The 15,197-nt window shown below is 53.6% G+C and overlaps 1 long non-coding RNA gene across 1 annotated transcript; it reads left to right on the forward strand.

Annotated features, from left to right (window-relative positions):
* The first annotated feature begins 2,107 nt into the window (after positions 1-2,107).
* LOC145516324 (uncharacterized) lies at positions 2,108-14,069 on the forward strand. The gene is made up of 3 exons (XR_014061300.1): positions 2,108-2,202; positions 11,942-12,126; positions 12,554-14,069. It is a non-coding gene; the product is annotated as an uncharacterized LOC145516324 (long non-coding RNA).
* The last annotated feature ends 1,128 nt before the right edge of the window (positions 14,070-15,197 follow it).

Below are 15,197 nucleotides of genomic sequence, written 5' to 3' on the forward strand. Positions count from 1 at the left end.
TTCTCTCTGGACCCTTGGCCTTCTTTTCTGGTGCTGCGGCTCTGGCCTCCCTGCCTTCGTCCAGCTCCATCTGAATTCCTGAGTTTGTCTGGATGGCCTGATCCACATCGGAAAGGGAAACTGTGAGAGCTCCCTGGACGCCCTCCTCCAGCCTGGGGCCAGTGTTCTGAGTGCCCCATCGTGCCTGACTCTCTGCAACCCCATGGACGGTAGCCCGCCAGGCTCCTCTGTCCGTGGGACTCTCCAGGCAAGAATACTGGAGTAGGTTGCCATTTCTGCCTCCAAAAGATCTTCCCAACCCAGGAATTGAACCTGCATCTCCTATGTCTCCTGCATTGCAGGCAGAGCCAGGGGCTCCTATAAAAAATACCCTTCCCTGGGTCCCACACTCCTGGAGATGGTCAGACCTCGCTTCCTACATCAGTGACTTCCGGGTGCTTCTCGTACCCATCCAGCCTCCAAGAGAAGGCTTCCTTTCTGCGTGGTCCTGCGACCAGGAGCCCTGCTGCCCAAGAAAGGCACACATTCTACCTGCTGTGTACTTGCTGGCTGCCAGATCCTAGGCAGTCTTTTGTCTACTAGGTTGGTGCTTTAAGACTATCGCTTGCTTTTGCCACCTTTGTGCGTTTTGAAGTGCATCCGTTCAATGGGGGATGAGAAAGCCAGTCTCAAACTGGCTCTGGCCATTGTGTCATCAGCGTGTGTTAACAACAGAGTTAGATGCTCAGAAGTGTTTAAAACTGAGTTTGGAGAAACCGTGCGGCCCTCACACATGGATTCTTCCCCAACCCTGTTTACTGAGGAGCTGACTGCTGGTGCTCCGGCCCCAAAGATGCAGAGACGTCAAGGCTGAGGGATCCTTGGGAATTCCCAGGGCTCTGACCCTGCTGCATCCTGACCTTGCTCCTCCGTGGTGCTTGTTTTTCTCAGGCATCAGCAGGAAGTCAAGAGTCTCTAAGTCCACTGGGTGTGCTGGACGCCAGGCCAGCACACGTTCCATCCTGGGACATGGAAAATATGATGAGTTCAGCTGAGAACACAGGGCCTGTCCCAGAAAGGAGGAAGAGCACGCTACTTGGAGATGGATCAACCTCCTTAGTGACCGCCAGCCTTGGGGACAAACTCCTGGTCACACAGAGTGCTGGCCGAAGGGCTCAGCCAGTGCATCAGTTCTTGGTTCTGTGCAGCTGCCCACTCTGCTCATGGGATAGCTGTGCCCGTGGAGATGATGTTGTTCCAACAGGCGGACTGCTCTGTCCACTGAGAAGGTGCAGACACCAAGAGCTGCTCTTCTCAGGGAATTCAAGGTGGTCTTTGAAAATGATTTTCCTTTCTTCTTCCTCATCTCCTCATTGTTTTATTTACTTCAAACAACATCGTCTATCCGTCCTAAGTCATTTCAATCATGTCTGACTCTTTGTGATCCAGGGACTGTAGCCAGCCAGGATCCTCTGTCCATGGAATTCTTGGAGTTGGTTGCCATTTCCTTCTCCAGGGGATCTTCCAGATGCAGGGATCGAACCCACGTCTCTTAAGTCTCCTGCACTGGCAGGGGTGGGGTTCTTTACCACGAACGCCACCTGGGAAGCCCTTAAACAGCATACACGATGTCTTTCTTAAAGAAGATGAAGCCCAGATCCAGGGCTCCGTTTCCTAGGATCTCTCCCAGGAGCTCTGCTTTCCGTTGACAGCCACACGAGCCCTGCGTGTGAGGGGCACCCAGGCAGGGCAGGAAGCAGCCGCCAAGGATGCTTCTGTTCGCAAACCACCTCCCAGGCAGGCAGCTCCTGCCGCGGGACCTGGGAGCGTGCCGCTCTGCAGCGTTGCCGGTACGCAGGGAGATGCCAGGGCCAGGCAAACTCCCTAATGCAAACCCTGAGACTAACCAGAGAAAGAGTTGCCTCTGCACCCGCGCTGCGGTGGTGCGGTGTTTGCTGACCCAGGCACATCGGCTTAGCTGCACGTTAATGAAAACATTTTTGGATGAGAGTGAGTGTCACGGGTGTTTTCATTAAACTGATTTCAGCATATCGTTGACCTCCATTCTCATGGAGACACAGAGCTTCCTCTGGGGCCGCAGTACAGTCGTTTAATCCTCACAGCGGCCACCAGGAGGAAGTTCACATCAAGGAAGGCCCCTCTCTCTCTTCCTGCTCTGCTGGCTTTATTTTTAAAGAGACAACATGATGTTTTTGCCGGAGGGTGAGTGCTTGGGAGTCATTTTTCAGCGGGAGGATGTGGGGATGTTAGCAGAAGGAAGACCTTCTGTTCGAACCGCGTTTGCTTTTCCGGGCTTTTTTTTCCTACCGTGGTTCACAAAGTTGGAAGTTCAGATCTCCTTAGGGAGATTGGCAGTTGGCTTTAATAGTGCAGAAACGGGTTCTGAAACTGTCTGCGCCCTGGCTGGTCTGGGTTGGAGGCCAACAGAGCTGTAAAGGCTCTTCTGTGCAGGGCGGAAACCCCTCCTGACGCTGAGCCGCGGCCCCCTCAGAAGGGCGTCGGTCCACTCCTGGCCCCTGACCAGCTCACCGCCAGTCATGACCACTCCCTCCGCACACCTCCAGCATCGCCCAGAGAGAAAACACACTCCCACCCAGGGCTGGCTTTCCTCTCCTTCTGAGCCGTTTCCAGGCCTCTGCTTGGCTCCCCCCACCTCCATCGCTGAGGAGAGCAGCTGAGGTTGCACCCAGACTTCCCCTCACCATGTGGTCCCCGAGGAGGCGGCGGCGGGGAGGGGGCGGCAGGGAGAACTGGCTGGCATTTCCTCTCTGTCAGCCCTGCTGCCCTCAAACCCCAGATCGCCCTTCTTGGCACTTAGCTCATTTCCCAACAGATTCCCAAAATAGAAATAAATTCAGATCATCAAAGCGCGTTGCTGGAGGGAGCAGGGCGCATGCTAACCAGTTCGGGGCCCCAGACCCAGAGCGTGACCCTGCTGGGCTCTTGGGCAGCCCCTGGCCTGGCTCTGTGCCTCCCCCAATCTGGGGGAGGTCCTGTCTTGGTCCTCTGGGCAAGCAGCGGGCCTGGTCGACTTTCCCTTGCAACACTCTGACCACGTTGCTCACAACACAGAAGAGCTCAGATGATCACGCAGCTCCTGGCTGGTCAGGACACAGGGGGATGGAAGAATTGGGACTTTAGTGCCCTCGAGAGGTGGTGCAAGTTGAAAACACAATTAGGTGCAAAACAAGGTTTAGAGTGATTTGTAAGTGACTGTTTGTAGGATTTTCAAGGGGATCCAGGAATCACTTGTATGTAAGCCTCTGCTGTCTAGCAGGGGACACATGAAACGGATGGGGGCCTTGCATTCAAAGAGCTTCAGTCTGGGAGGGAAACGGGATGTGCAGCCAGGTTCCTGGCAGGTGAAAGACTGCCCCCATCCCCACCCAGACAAGCCTTCCTGCTCCCCCTGCTTCCTGACCCACCAGGCCAGGACCACAGATTAGATGCCAATGGTCTTGGACAGTAAGGAATATGTTTGCTGAACAATTCAGAGAAACTGTGATGAGTTGGGGGCTTCCCTGATGGCTCAGATGGTAAAGTATCTGCCTGCAATGCAGGAGACCCCAGTTTGATCCCTGGTCCAGGAAGATCCCCTGGAGAAGAGAATGGCTATCCACTCCAGTATTCCTGCCTGGAGAATCCCATAGACAGGGGAGCCTGGTGGGCTACAGTCCATGGGATTGCAAAGAGTTAGGCACGACTAGCGACTAACACTTTGTGTGTGTGTGTGTGTGTGTGTGTGTGTGTGTGTGTGTGTGTGTGAAGAGGTGAGAGATTGGGCATTACAGGGAACAACACAGTGGAAACTTCCGGACCCACCTTCCTCTGGTTCTGGGCCACAAGATGGATGGAATCTCTCCTCTCTTATTGTCCAGCGTCCTGCTGCTTGGCTGACCCCTTCCTCTCTCCCCCTTGGCGACCTCACACCACCTCCCCACCTACTCCCCTTCCTCACTTACTTTCTCTGCTTCTCTGTGTGTCTCCCTTCCATGGGCTCTTCCCCCGGGCTCTGCGGACCCCTCCCTGCCTTTTCATAGATGCTTTCCCACCATGGCCCCCATCAGCCAGGGGAGGCTTCAAGGGGGCGGAGCAAGCAAGGGGGCGGGGTCCTGGAGACAGTGCTGAGCTCTAGCTGGACCCGGAGTTCCCCAGACAGCAGCGAAGCTTCACCCTCCCGAGCTCTGTGACCAAGCTCTTCCACGCTGTGTGTTCTTGACTTCCTGCAGAAGGGGCATGACTTCCTGCAGAAAGGGGCATGACTTCCTGCAGAAGGGGCATGACTTCCTGCAGAAGGGGCATGACTTCCTGCAGAAAGGGGCATGACTTCCTGCAGAAGGGGCATGACTTCCTGCAGAAGGGGCATGACTTCCTGCAGAAAGGGGCATGACTTCCTGCAGAAGGGGCATGACTTCCTGCAGAAAGCACCCTCCCCCACAGACTTAGATAAGACCCACTGCTATGGGCTGAATGTGTACCCCACTCCCCCTCCAAACACACGTGTTCAGTCCCAACCCCAACGCTTTGCAGGATACAGAGCAACTGGTGCGCCCATTCATATTCAGCTGGCGGGACAGGAGTCGGAACCACCGCCTCTGAAAACAGTTTGGCTTTCTTTTTTTAACAAAGATAAACATACACTTACCCTGAGAGCTAGCATTTGCTCTCTGAGGAATTCATTCTCTTCAAAAGAAATGAAGACATGTCCACATAGACACTTAACCACTGGTCTTCACAACGGTTCTATTCACAGCAGCCTCAAAGTGGACACAGCCCGGTTGTCCATCCACGAGCGCACGCTCCGTCGCTCAGTTGTGTCCGACTCTCTGCGACCCTGTGGACTGTAGCCCCCCAGGCTCCTCTGTCCTTGGAGTTTCCCAGGCAAGAACACTGGGGTGGGTTTCCATGCCCTCCTCCAGGGGATCTTCCGAATCCAGAGATGGAACCTGCATCTCTTATGTCTCCTGCATTGGCAGGCGGGTTCTTTACCACTGGCGCCACCTGGGAAGCCCTTGTCCATCCATAGGTGAAGGGGTAAATGAGTTGCGGTATCTGTACAGTGAGTCACTACCTTGCAATAAAAAAACTCCAAACCGCTGAGCCGTGTAACCACTGTGGCTGAATTGCAAAGGCACTGTCTCGAGAGAAAGAAGCCTGGCACCAAAAAGACATATGGAATACAACAGGATTTTGTTTATATCAAACTCTTGAAAAGACAAGTCTCATCCACAGTGACAGAAAGCAGGTCAGGGGTTGTCTGGGACTGAGCAAGATGACTGACGGGGAAGGGGCCCCACAGAAATCTTTTCTGAGGGATTGAAATGCTTTTACCTTGACTGGGATCGCAATTACACACATATATATTTGTCATGCAGGAGTGTCTTACTGCATGCAAATTATACTCAATGAAGTTAATATAAATCTAGAATCAAAAGAGAATGTCACGTGTACTGACCTGGAATACTTTAAAAGTAGGTCACAGGAAAATAAACCTAGAATTACATTAAAAATAATAAAATTTTAATCACCTCTCCATCTCTGTAAATGCAGGGGAAGGATTCAGAAAAAAAAATGAAATAGAATGATAACTGGATGTTACCCAAGGGGAAAGGGGTGAGATGGAGGGGGACTTTCCACTTACAGTAACTGTGTATTCCTTCTGAATCGTTTGGTTTTTATAATCAGTATCTGTGTACTGTTTGTATACTGTTTTGTTGTTGTTAAGGTTAAAACACACACACACACGTACACACACAGGCACTTGTCCCAAATCACGTGAGTCTGAGCCCGTTCTGACTCCAAAGCCAGAAGCTAAGAGCCTCTAGGCGCTGGGGCTCTGCCATGAAGAACCGCAGTTGCCTTCCCATCAGTTCCAAGAGCAGCACCAGGCCAAAGGGGCAGGGTGCTCCCGCATGCTCTCGGCTCCGCAGGACACGTGGAAACACAAACCAGTGTGGAGGAATGCCTCTGACTCTCCCGGTTTCCTGTATAATTTGACTACGAGCCGAAATAACTGTGAATAACTGTTTTGGTTGTTGTTGATAAGTGTTTCCTAGTGACAACCAAATAATCTAGTTCTCTTTTGATCAGGGCTTCCCTGGTAGCTCCCGAGTAAAGAATCCGCCTGCCAATGCAGGAGACGTGGGTTCGATCCCTGGGTCGGGAAGATCCCCTGAAGAAGGAAATGGCAACACGCTCCAGTATTTTTGCCTGGGGATTCCCATGGTCAGGGGAGCCCAGTGTGGTCACAAAGAGTCGGACACGAGTGAGCAATTCAACAAGTGACAACCGAATAATTGAGTTTCCTTTTATCGGTGGTTTCTAACTGGGGGCAACCTTGCCCCTGGAGAGACCCCTGGCAATGTCTGGACACGCTTCTGAGTGTCACAGACCGAGGGAGGTGCCGCCAGAGCCCAGCAGGCCAAGGTCAGGGCTGCTGCCCCCACCAGTACCCCGGGGCAGCCCCCGACAGGGGCCCGTCCTGCCCCCAGCATCAGCGCTCCCGGGGCCAGGGGAGTGTGCTGCCCACAGCACGGCCTCTACCACACTCTCCAGTCTCATCCAAGAAACAGAAGGAAACCAGCCCCTTTGCTTCAGTGATGGAGGTGGTTGCCTACAGAGTTCTGTCTCTAAATTTTACGAGCTGCAGTGTGGAAATAGAATTGGTTGTCTTCTTGTTTCAGGACAAAAGTTGGCCTTGGGCACATATGTGAGGGGTGGCTCTGGGGAACTAGACGTTGTTGTTGGGAGAGCACTTGGCCTGGAGCACGCGCTCTGGGTCCTGGCTCTGCACGCACCTGCCGCGTGTCTTTGGGAGTGCCACTCTCCTCCGGGTGGAAATAAGCACCCTCAGCTCTTTTCTGGCCTTGACAGTTTTTGTTCTCTAACAAGTCTGTGCACGAGTAGGTGTGGAGTTGCTAAAGCACAGCAGGAATAAGGAAGAATAAACCACGGAGCTCCGCCTTCCACGCCCAGTTGTGCTCCCTGCATGCGTGCCTGGCTTCCTATCCCCACAGATGATTGAGAAGCAGCTGCTGAGAAGGGCGAGGTCTCCATTTCCCGGCAGAGTCACTTCTGCAGAGTTTGCTTTCACACTGGGATCAGGGGAGTTGTGCTGTTGTTTAGTTGCTCAGTCGTGTCTGACTCTTTGTTGCCCCGTGGACAGCAGCGTGCCTTGCTGTCCTCCAGCCTCTCCCGGAGTTTGCTCACACTCGTGTCTGTTGACTCAGTGATGCCATCCAACCTTCTCATCTTCTGTTGTCCCTTCAGGGGAGTTGTGGGTTGCCAGTTATCCTCAAGAAAGCAATGATGATGGACCCTGACATTTTTGATCCCACTCTTTGAGAAGATCTTTTTTTTTTTCTGGGATGGACGATAGCTCCCTTTTTTCCTTTGGTATTCAAGAAAGAGATTTGAGTTGTTATGTTTGATTTTCCTTTCTGAAACAATTGAGAATAGATGATTGTAAAAATATAAATTTCATTGTCTTTGTTCAGTCACCAAGCTATGTCCAACTCTTTGCGAGCCTGTGGACTGCAGCGAGCCAGGCTTCCCTGTCCCTCAGCCCATGAGGTCACAAAGAGTCAGACAGGGGCTTCCCTGGTGGCTCAGTCGGTGAAGAATCTGCCTGTAATTCAGGAGACCTGGGTTCGAACCCTGGGTTTGGGAAGATTCCCCGGAGGAGGGAAATGGCTACCCACCCCAGTATTCTTGCCTAGAGAATACCAGGGACAGAGGAGCCTGGCAGGCCTCGGTCTGTGGGGTCACAAAGAGTTGGACATGACTGAGTGACTAAACACACACAAAACTGTAGATAACAGACCTGTTTTCTAGATCCTGTAGACACATGCTAAGACATTTAAGTATGAAAAAGGGTGTACAGTGAAAAATAAGCTCTGGGATAGATGTTCCCTCTTTTCTTCTCAAAATGCTCTTGGAGAACTGGAGAAGTTGGGGACTTGTTGCTTTAGGGGAGCAAACACCAAACCTTGAGGCTCACGTGACAGCCAAGGAAAGGAGGCCGGAGGGCCAGCGTCCAGGGAGATGACACAGTTCTGGGCAGATGTCCACAGTGAGAGGGACCACTGCACGCGACTTACATGGTTGCCTGCTGCTTTGTTGATAGAAGAAGGGGAAAAAAATCAAGGCGCAGGAACAAGGCAAAAAATTGCAGCTTTCAGAGTTACAGGCTGGAGTTCTACTGGTTTCCTTCTGGAATAATCCACACCGGTGTGTTAAGCCAGACACTTCTGTTTTTCCTTCCATGTCATCATTTTCAGAGTAAGTGCTTGGCTAATCCAGGGACATAGCACAAGTAGGAGAACAGGACAGAGTTTCTTGGGCTTCTGTGCGTTTTGAGAACTCTGTGGTCTTCTTCCTGCGTTTACAGCCAGTTCCGGTTTGGACGGAAGCCTGGCCTCCAGGGGCTGACTGCGCCCCTGGGTACTCAGGGCGGGTGAATTACACTTCAGTCCCAGGGGATTCCCGGGGGTGTGGCCCCCCGGGGTTCTCTGCTCATGACGTCAGGGGTAAGGGCCTGTGAATGGGGCAGCAGGGAAGGGTGGACTCCACGTTGCACAGTCCTCCTCTGCTCACATGCACATCTCATTGTCCCTAGGACTCCACTCACAAAACCCAAATTCAAAGGTCAAGGTACTAAAGATTTCACGATGGTGCCAGCAAAGCATGAACCCAAGTGCGGGGCCCTTTTGAACACAGAGCCCTGTGAACCTGCACAGGCTGATGAGCCGTGAGGTCGCGCTGCTGGTCTGGGTGTGAACCCAGGACCACTAAGGGCTCTGGAAACCGTGAGACAATATGCCTGAGGCCGACACCAGAGCCCAAGGATGGGGGAGCCCAGAGCTGGAAGGGACTTGGGTTCCTGATGACTTTTTAAAAACAACTTTTAGGCAAAGCTGCACGTGGGAACTTAGTTCCCTGACCAGGGATCAAACCCACACCCCCTGCACTGAAAGTGTGGAGTCTTAAACGTTGGACTACCAGGGAAGTCCCAGTTTGGCAATCTTGTTATCAACATTCAAGTGCCTGCAATCCTTAGACTCACAGAAGTTTATGGCTGGAAAAATCCCGCAGAAGTTTAAGCCTGGTCTAGCCCTCCCCTGGAGGTCACTGAAACACAGATATGATCTGTTCAAGGTCACTACTTAATGCAGACCTGGACGAGGAGTTTGGATCTCCTGCTCAGTGCTCCCCACACCCCCTCCCCACTTCCACCCCTCCCTGATGGCTCACATTAATGTATCGCAGGTCCTATTTCGACAGCCTCTGCTGATTGGTTTATGTTCATTGGACACTCTTTTTAGGATAAGGGTACATTATTTTCTCATATTTCTTTTTCATATTCTCTCCCCTCCCTCAGAGCTGCTGAGTCTCCAACTGAGATCAGTTAATTAATAGGAATTCACTTCCAAGTGGCTTCTCCCTGGTGACAGATGTGCAGAGCTGGGTGTGGAAGGCGTCTGGCCATCTTCTTCCTGCTATGTGTTACACATCAGGCTTGAGCTAATTTTGTCAGGCCCAGAAATGTGCCCAGGTGATCTCGAAAACACTTAGAATTGCAGAATGTCAGATTTAGAACATAGTCTTGCAGTTCTCTACATATGTTCCAGGGAACCCCAGGGGCTTCCTTCTGCTTGGCCATTAAGAGCAGGTGGGCTGGGGGACTGAGCAGACCTTCGTTCCCTCCCTGAGTTTTTTTATTCAATTGGGTCTCTGGGAAGGATTTCTCAAGAGGAAAGGCTTCAATATTACAAAACGGTTTATCACGATGGATGTGGTTCATCTAGCATATGATGAGATGGCTGGATCTGGACAGCCATCTGGGGCCATGAGACAGAAGCTGTCTGTGAAGGGTGTTGAAGCCACAAATTAAGACAAACTCAAGCCCTGCTGATCATGGACCATCCAGGTTCATGGAGAGAAGCTCAACGTCTAACTAAATATGGGAAAGTGGAAGATCAGCAGGAGAGGAGAGGGACTACAACCTCTCCATACCAAGCTGCCCCAAGAGCTAGAGACAGAGCAGGCCTGGAAACCTGGTCTGCAGACGCCCCTGGAGTCAGCTCGTGGAGGGGACCTCGTGTCTCTGAGAAGCCGTGTGTGGCTTGGCTGAGAGGTGGAGCTGATGGAATCTGTTCTATGGCGGCTACTCACCTGGGGAAGGAGGGGGACAGGACCAACACATACCAAGTGACCACGGGGTGACAGACACGGAAGGCATATCTGTGCCCTGGCCCCGAGCAGGCTCCCCCAGGGCCTCTCCTGGGGCATCCCCCTGGGGCAGGACCACCCCGCCCGCCTCTCCTCTGAGCCTCAGACAGCAGCAGGAGCAGCCGCAGCCGCAGCTTGTTTCCGAGGTAAAGGCCTGGAGAAGGTAGGTGACTAGGGGCCATGTCCGAACCCACATCTCCCAAACCCCACACCATGTGCTAAGACAGTTATTTTGCTTAAGGTTCAGGAAGTCAGCAGCTGCCAGTGGCACAGGAGCCCTCCAAATACTTGAAACCAAGTAAAAAAAAATAACTTGGAGTTTCCCCTGATCTATTTGGAAGGTGGCAGGCCTCCCCAGGTGACGCTAGTGGTAAAGAACCCTCCTATCAATGCAAGTAGACATAACAGACTTAGGTTCGATCCCTGGGTCGGGAAGATACCCTGGAGGAGGAAATGGCAACCCACTCCAGTCTTCTTGCCTGGAGAATCCCCATGGACAGAGGAGCCTGGCGGGCTCAGGAAGATCTCCTGGAGGAGGAAATGGCAACCTGCTCCAGAATTCTTGCCTGGAAAATTCCAAGGACAGAGGAACCTGGCAGGCTATGGTCCATAGGGTCACAAAGAGCCTGCACGGCTTCCCCTCCACGCCCGTTCTCATGGGGACACGGCTTCACGAAGGGGATCTGGGTCCCGTCTACCCACCCAGAGGCTTCCGTGAGTCACCACATGCAGCCCAGCCCGACTGGAAACCACTGCTCATCCCGCCTCAGCCGCGGGCGGGTCTGGGAGCAGCCGTCCCCCCGGGACACGCGGGGCCTGTGAACCAGGGAGGGGCAGACAGCAGTCGTGTGCCGTGCTGGGCGAAGTGTGCGTGAGGGGCCCATCTTCTGCTGTGCAAGGAGTTTCCAACCGTCTCTCAGTAGACGGTGTGTCTCCATAGCATGTCGGCGACTTGGGGAGCTAGTTCAGTCCAGTTTGTTCTCCACGTTTGGGGCTTCTTCCTGCTGGACCCTGGCCAGCCTCTGGATCCTCTAAACATTCTTCGAAGATGCTGGGAGTCATTTGAATAAATAAGGCTGAGTGGGTGCTGGGTGGGGCGGGATGATGGGAGGAAGGATGGGTGTGTGCGGACTCTCCTGGGATGTGTGACGGTTGTCAATCCCTCTGAACACTGGCCTTTTCAGCCCTCAGACCCACTGACTTTGTTCCCTGCTTTTAGAGGACTTTTTTTTTTTCTGGACCACACAGCATGTGGAACCTGTTTCCCAGCCAGGGAGGGGACCTGAGCCCCCTGCCTTGGAAGTGAGGAGCCTTAACCACTCGACCACTGGGAAACCCCTGGGATATTGTCAAAAGTTGGTGGTACTGATGGTCTGATGGGAACTTGGGCCTGGGGTCTGAATATTAAGGCTTGAACTTGAGGTTTGCTTTGCCAGTTCTAGAGGTAAACATGCTGTCCCTCAATTTAAAAATTAAACCATACATCTTTGTGAAGACATTCGAACTTAAAGGATAAGCTGAATGAATTATTCCAAGTGAGCAGAAAAATGTACGAAGAAATTCAAGCCACAGCTTCCTCTCCATAATTTTTCTCTAGTTACTAATTTACGATCATCTCTCTCCCACTGGAAAGAGATTATTTTTTGGACATTACTTCTAAAGAAGCCACTTCCCTGAGGTAGCTCAATTTGAATATTCTTTTTTTTTTCAGCTCCTCCTCAGCAAAGGACAGGGCAATTCTCAGCAAAGTACCTCTGGGCAGATGAACGCCAAAACTGAGGACTGGGTAGGAGGTTGGTGGCCCTGGGCCCTGGGTAGCTGGAACGGCTGCAGGATGGTCAGCAGAACTGGCCGCTGCCCGGCCCACCCTGGCCCCTTCTTATGGGGCAAACACCTGTGAGTCCATCCCTGCTCCCCCACCCCGGGCTCCGGGACAACAGGGCTCATCCCTGGGGCGGGGGGCTCTGGTCTCCTGGCTTTGTGATCTGAGTGGAGGGGTGGGGTGTCCATTGTGAAAACAGCGTTCTCTGATGCTTTCTGACCTGCAGGGCTTCCCGCCTGCCTGTTCTTGATGGAGGATTCGGGGTAAAGGGCTGACGAGGTGACTGCAGGCGGTCTGCCCCGAGGGACAGGTGTCACTTGGCAGTGTGGGTGTTCAGGGAGCCCCTCGCTACTTGGGATGGCCGTGATCGCGAGCACTGGGCCGGCAGATCACCAGGGCCGGCCGCGACTCAGGCCGTGTTACATGCGGGAGGTTTGCCTTCGTTTGCTTGTGAAGAGCAGACACCTCTAGTCCCAACCGTGTGCTTCTTTACCTCGCCAGCCATTGATTCCTTTGTCTCAGAGCCGATTCGCATCACAGGACGCTAAGGAGCACCAGGAACGGGCAGGCCGGACCTCTTGGGGGGACATTCTCTCTCAAGAGCTTGGAGATTCTCAAGAGCTTGGAGGTTTTCAGGGTTTAGTGACCAGCCAGCGTCCTGAGCTCCGGGAACAGCATTCTTTAGCTCTTTAGGATTGGGGTTAAAGATGCCAGGAAGCTGCTGCAGGAGGGAAGTGAACCATTCCCAGTCACAGATGGCTGCCAAGTGGACACCATTGAAAGACTCCGCCAACAGTCCAGAGGGTCCCACAAAACGGCCTTGGGACAGCTTTTAGAGGATGGTGTCTTCTCCAACTGCTGAGTGTCTGCCCGCATGTCAGCCAGAACGCGTGAACACTGCAGCGCTGGGATGCCTGGGGCGAAGCTGGTGGCCATGGCAATGGGACAGAGAGATCCCTGGGACTGAGACCAGTGATGAGCACCAGGCAGTGGAGGTGAAGGTAGGCTGGCCTGCAGAGCAGAGCCACCTTCCTGCCACGGATGAAGCCCTGGAAAGTCCATCACAGATGCTGGCTGGGGTCAGACTTCAAGCAGAGGGTGCAGCTGAAGCCAGGAGTCACGTGCTGCCTGCCCACAGAGGGCCGACCCTTGCTGAGATATTTACGTGGAGGATGCTCTCCAAATGCTTTTGAACTGTGGTGTTGGAGAAGACTCTTGAGAGTCCCTTGGACAGGAAGGAGATCCAACCAGTCCATCCTAAAGATCAGTCCTAGGTATTCATTGGAAGGACTGATGCTGAAGCTGAAACTCCAATACTTTGGCCACCTGATGCGAAGAGCTGACTCATTTGAAAAGACCCTGATGCTGGGAAAGATTGAAGGTGGGAGAAGAAGGGGACGACAGGGGATGAGATGGTTGGATGGCACCACCGACTCGATGGACATGAGTTTGAGTAAACTCTGGGAATTGGGGATGGACAGGGAGGCCTGGTGTGCTGCGATTCACGGGGTCACAAAGAGTCAGACACGACTGAGCGACTGAACTGAATTCTCAACCCTAGGAAATTAAAAAAAAAAAAAAAAATCAGTGCCTGGAGATTCAGATGCAATTGACCTTCACTGGCATTTTTAATGTTCCCCAGATGACGCAAAAGTAGAATCGCTATGAAATGTCGGCCCCTCACTTGGCGACCCCATGAACTCGAGTCCTCCAGGCTCCTCGGTCCGTGGAATTCTCCAGGTCAAAATACTAGAGAAATGAGAGACTACTAGAAGAAATGGGTTGGCATTTCTTCTCCAGGGGATCGTCCGACCCAAGGATCAAACCTGCGCCCCGTCCCAGAGATACAGACTCCGAACGTCAGCCCGAATTGTAGAGCTTCCTCAGTAGAGCGTCCCTGCTCTTCCTCCCACACCAGACCGCAGAGGGACGTGAACCTGGGGTGGAGCCCGAGGCAGCCAGGAGAAAGGCGTTTGAAGTCTTTTTTAAATTAAAAAGTTTTACAATTTCATGTGAATCAAAGGAATGTTTATTACAATATAAAAATAATCTCCTCCCCAAGTATCTGTGTACAGCCGCAGCCTCAGGAAGGTGTCCTGGGACTGCTGGGGAACCTGGGAACACGCCCCGCCCCACGCAGGGGCGCTGCCCCCGCTCCGGCTCCCACTGCGCAGGACCCCGAAACCCCACCTCCTACTCAGACCCTCCTGCTTCCCTCACGCTCACTGACTTCCGGCCTTGACCTGTTCCCGCCACTGTTCCTCTCTCACCATCAACTGTCTCCCGCCTTTGCTCTGGTCTCTGCCACGTGTGGGTTCAAGGTCAAGTGCTGCAACTGTGCTCATGGTCACCCCCATACCCAGGACCTCCCACCACGCCCTCCTCCGTAGACCCCACCCCCCGGGATGGACCCCACCCTCCTGGGTAGACCCCACCCTCTGTGGACCCCACCCTCTGTGGACCCCACCCTCCAGGATGGACCCCTCCCTCCTGGAAACACTCCACCCTCCTGGGTAGACTCCACCCTCCTAGAAAGACCCCACCCACCGGGATGGACCCCGCCTTCTGGAGAGACCCCACCCTCCTGGGCCGACTCCACCCTCCTGGGTAGACTCCACCCTCCTAGAAAGACCCCGCCCTCCGGGATGGACCCCACCTTCTGGAGAGACCCCACCCTCCTGGGCAGACTCCACCCTCCTGGGTAGACTCCACCCTCCTAGAAAGACCCCGCCCTCTGGGATGGACCCCGCCTTCTGGAGAGACCCCACCCTCCTGGGCAGACTCCACCCTCCTGGGTAGACTCCACCCTCCTAGAAAGACCCCGCCCTCCGGGATGGACCCCGCCTTCTGGAGAGACCCCACCCTCCTGGGCCGACTCCACTCTGCTGGGTAGACCCCACCCTCCTAGAAAGACTCCACCCTCCTGGGTAGACTCCACCCTCCTGGGTAGACTCCGCCCTCCGGGATAGACCCCGCCTTCCAGAGAGACCCCACCCTCCTGGGCAGACCCCACTCTGCTGGGTAGACGCCACCCGTGTTGCCCACCCTCACCATCAGCTTTCTCCTGCAGGCTTTTGGGCAGTGGTGTTTTGGAGTGAAAAGGATGCCAACGGGCCCCCTCAGTTTCATGTTTTCTAGCCTCTCC

The sequence above is a fragment of the Giraffa tippelskirchi genome, chromosome 8 (assembly GCF_054371585.1).
Source record: "Giraffa tippelskirchi isolate mGirTip1 chromosome 8, T2T-mGirTip1v1.2.pri, whole genome shotgun sequence".
NCBI lineage: Eukaryota > Metazoa > Chordata > Mammalia > Artiodactyla > Giraffidae > Giraffa > Giraffa tippelskirchi.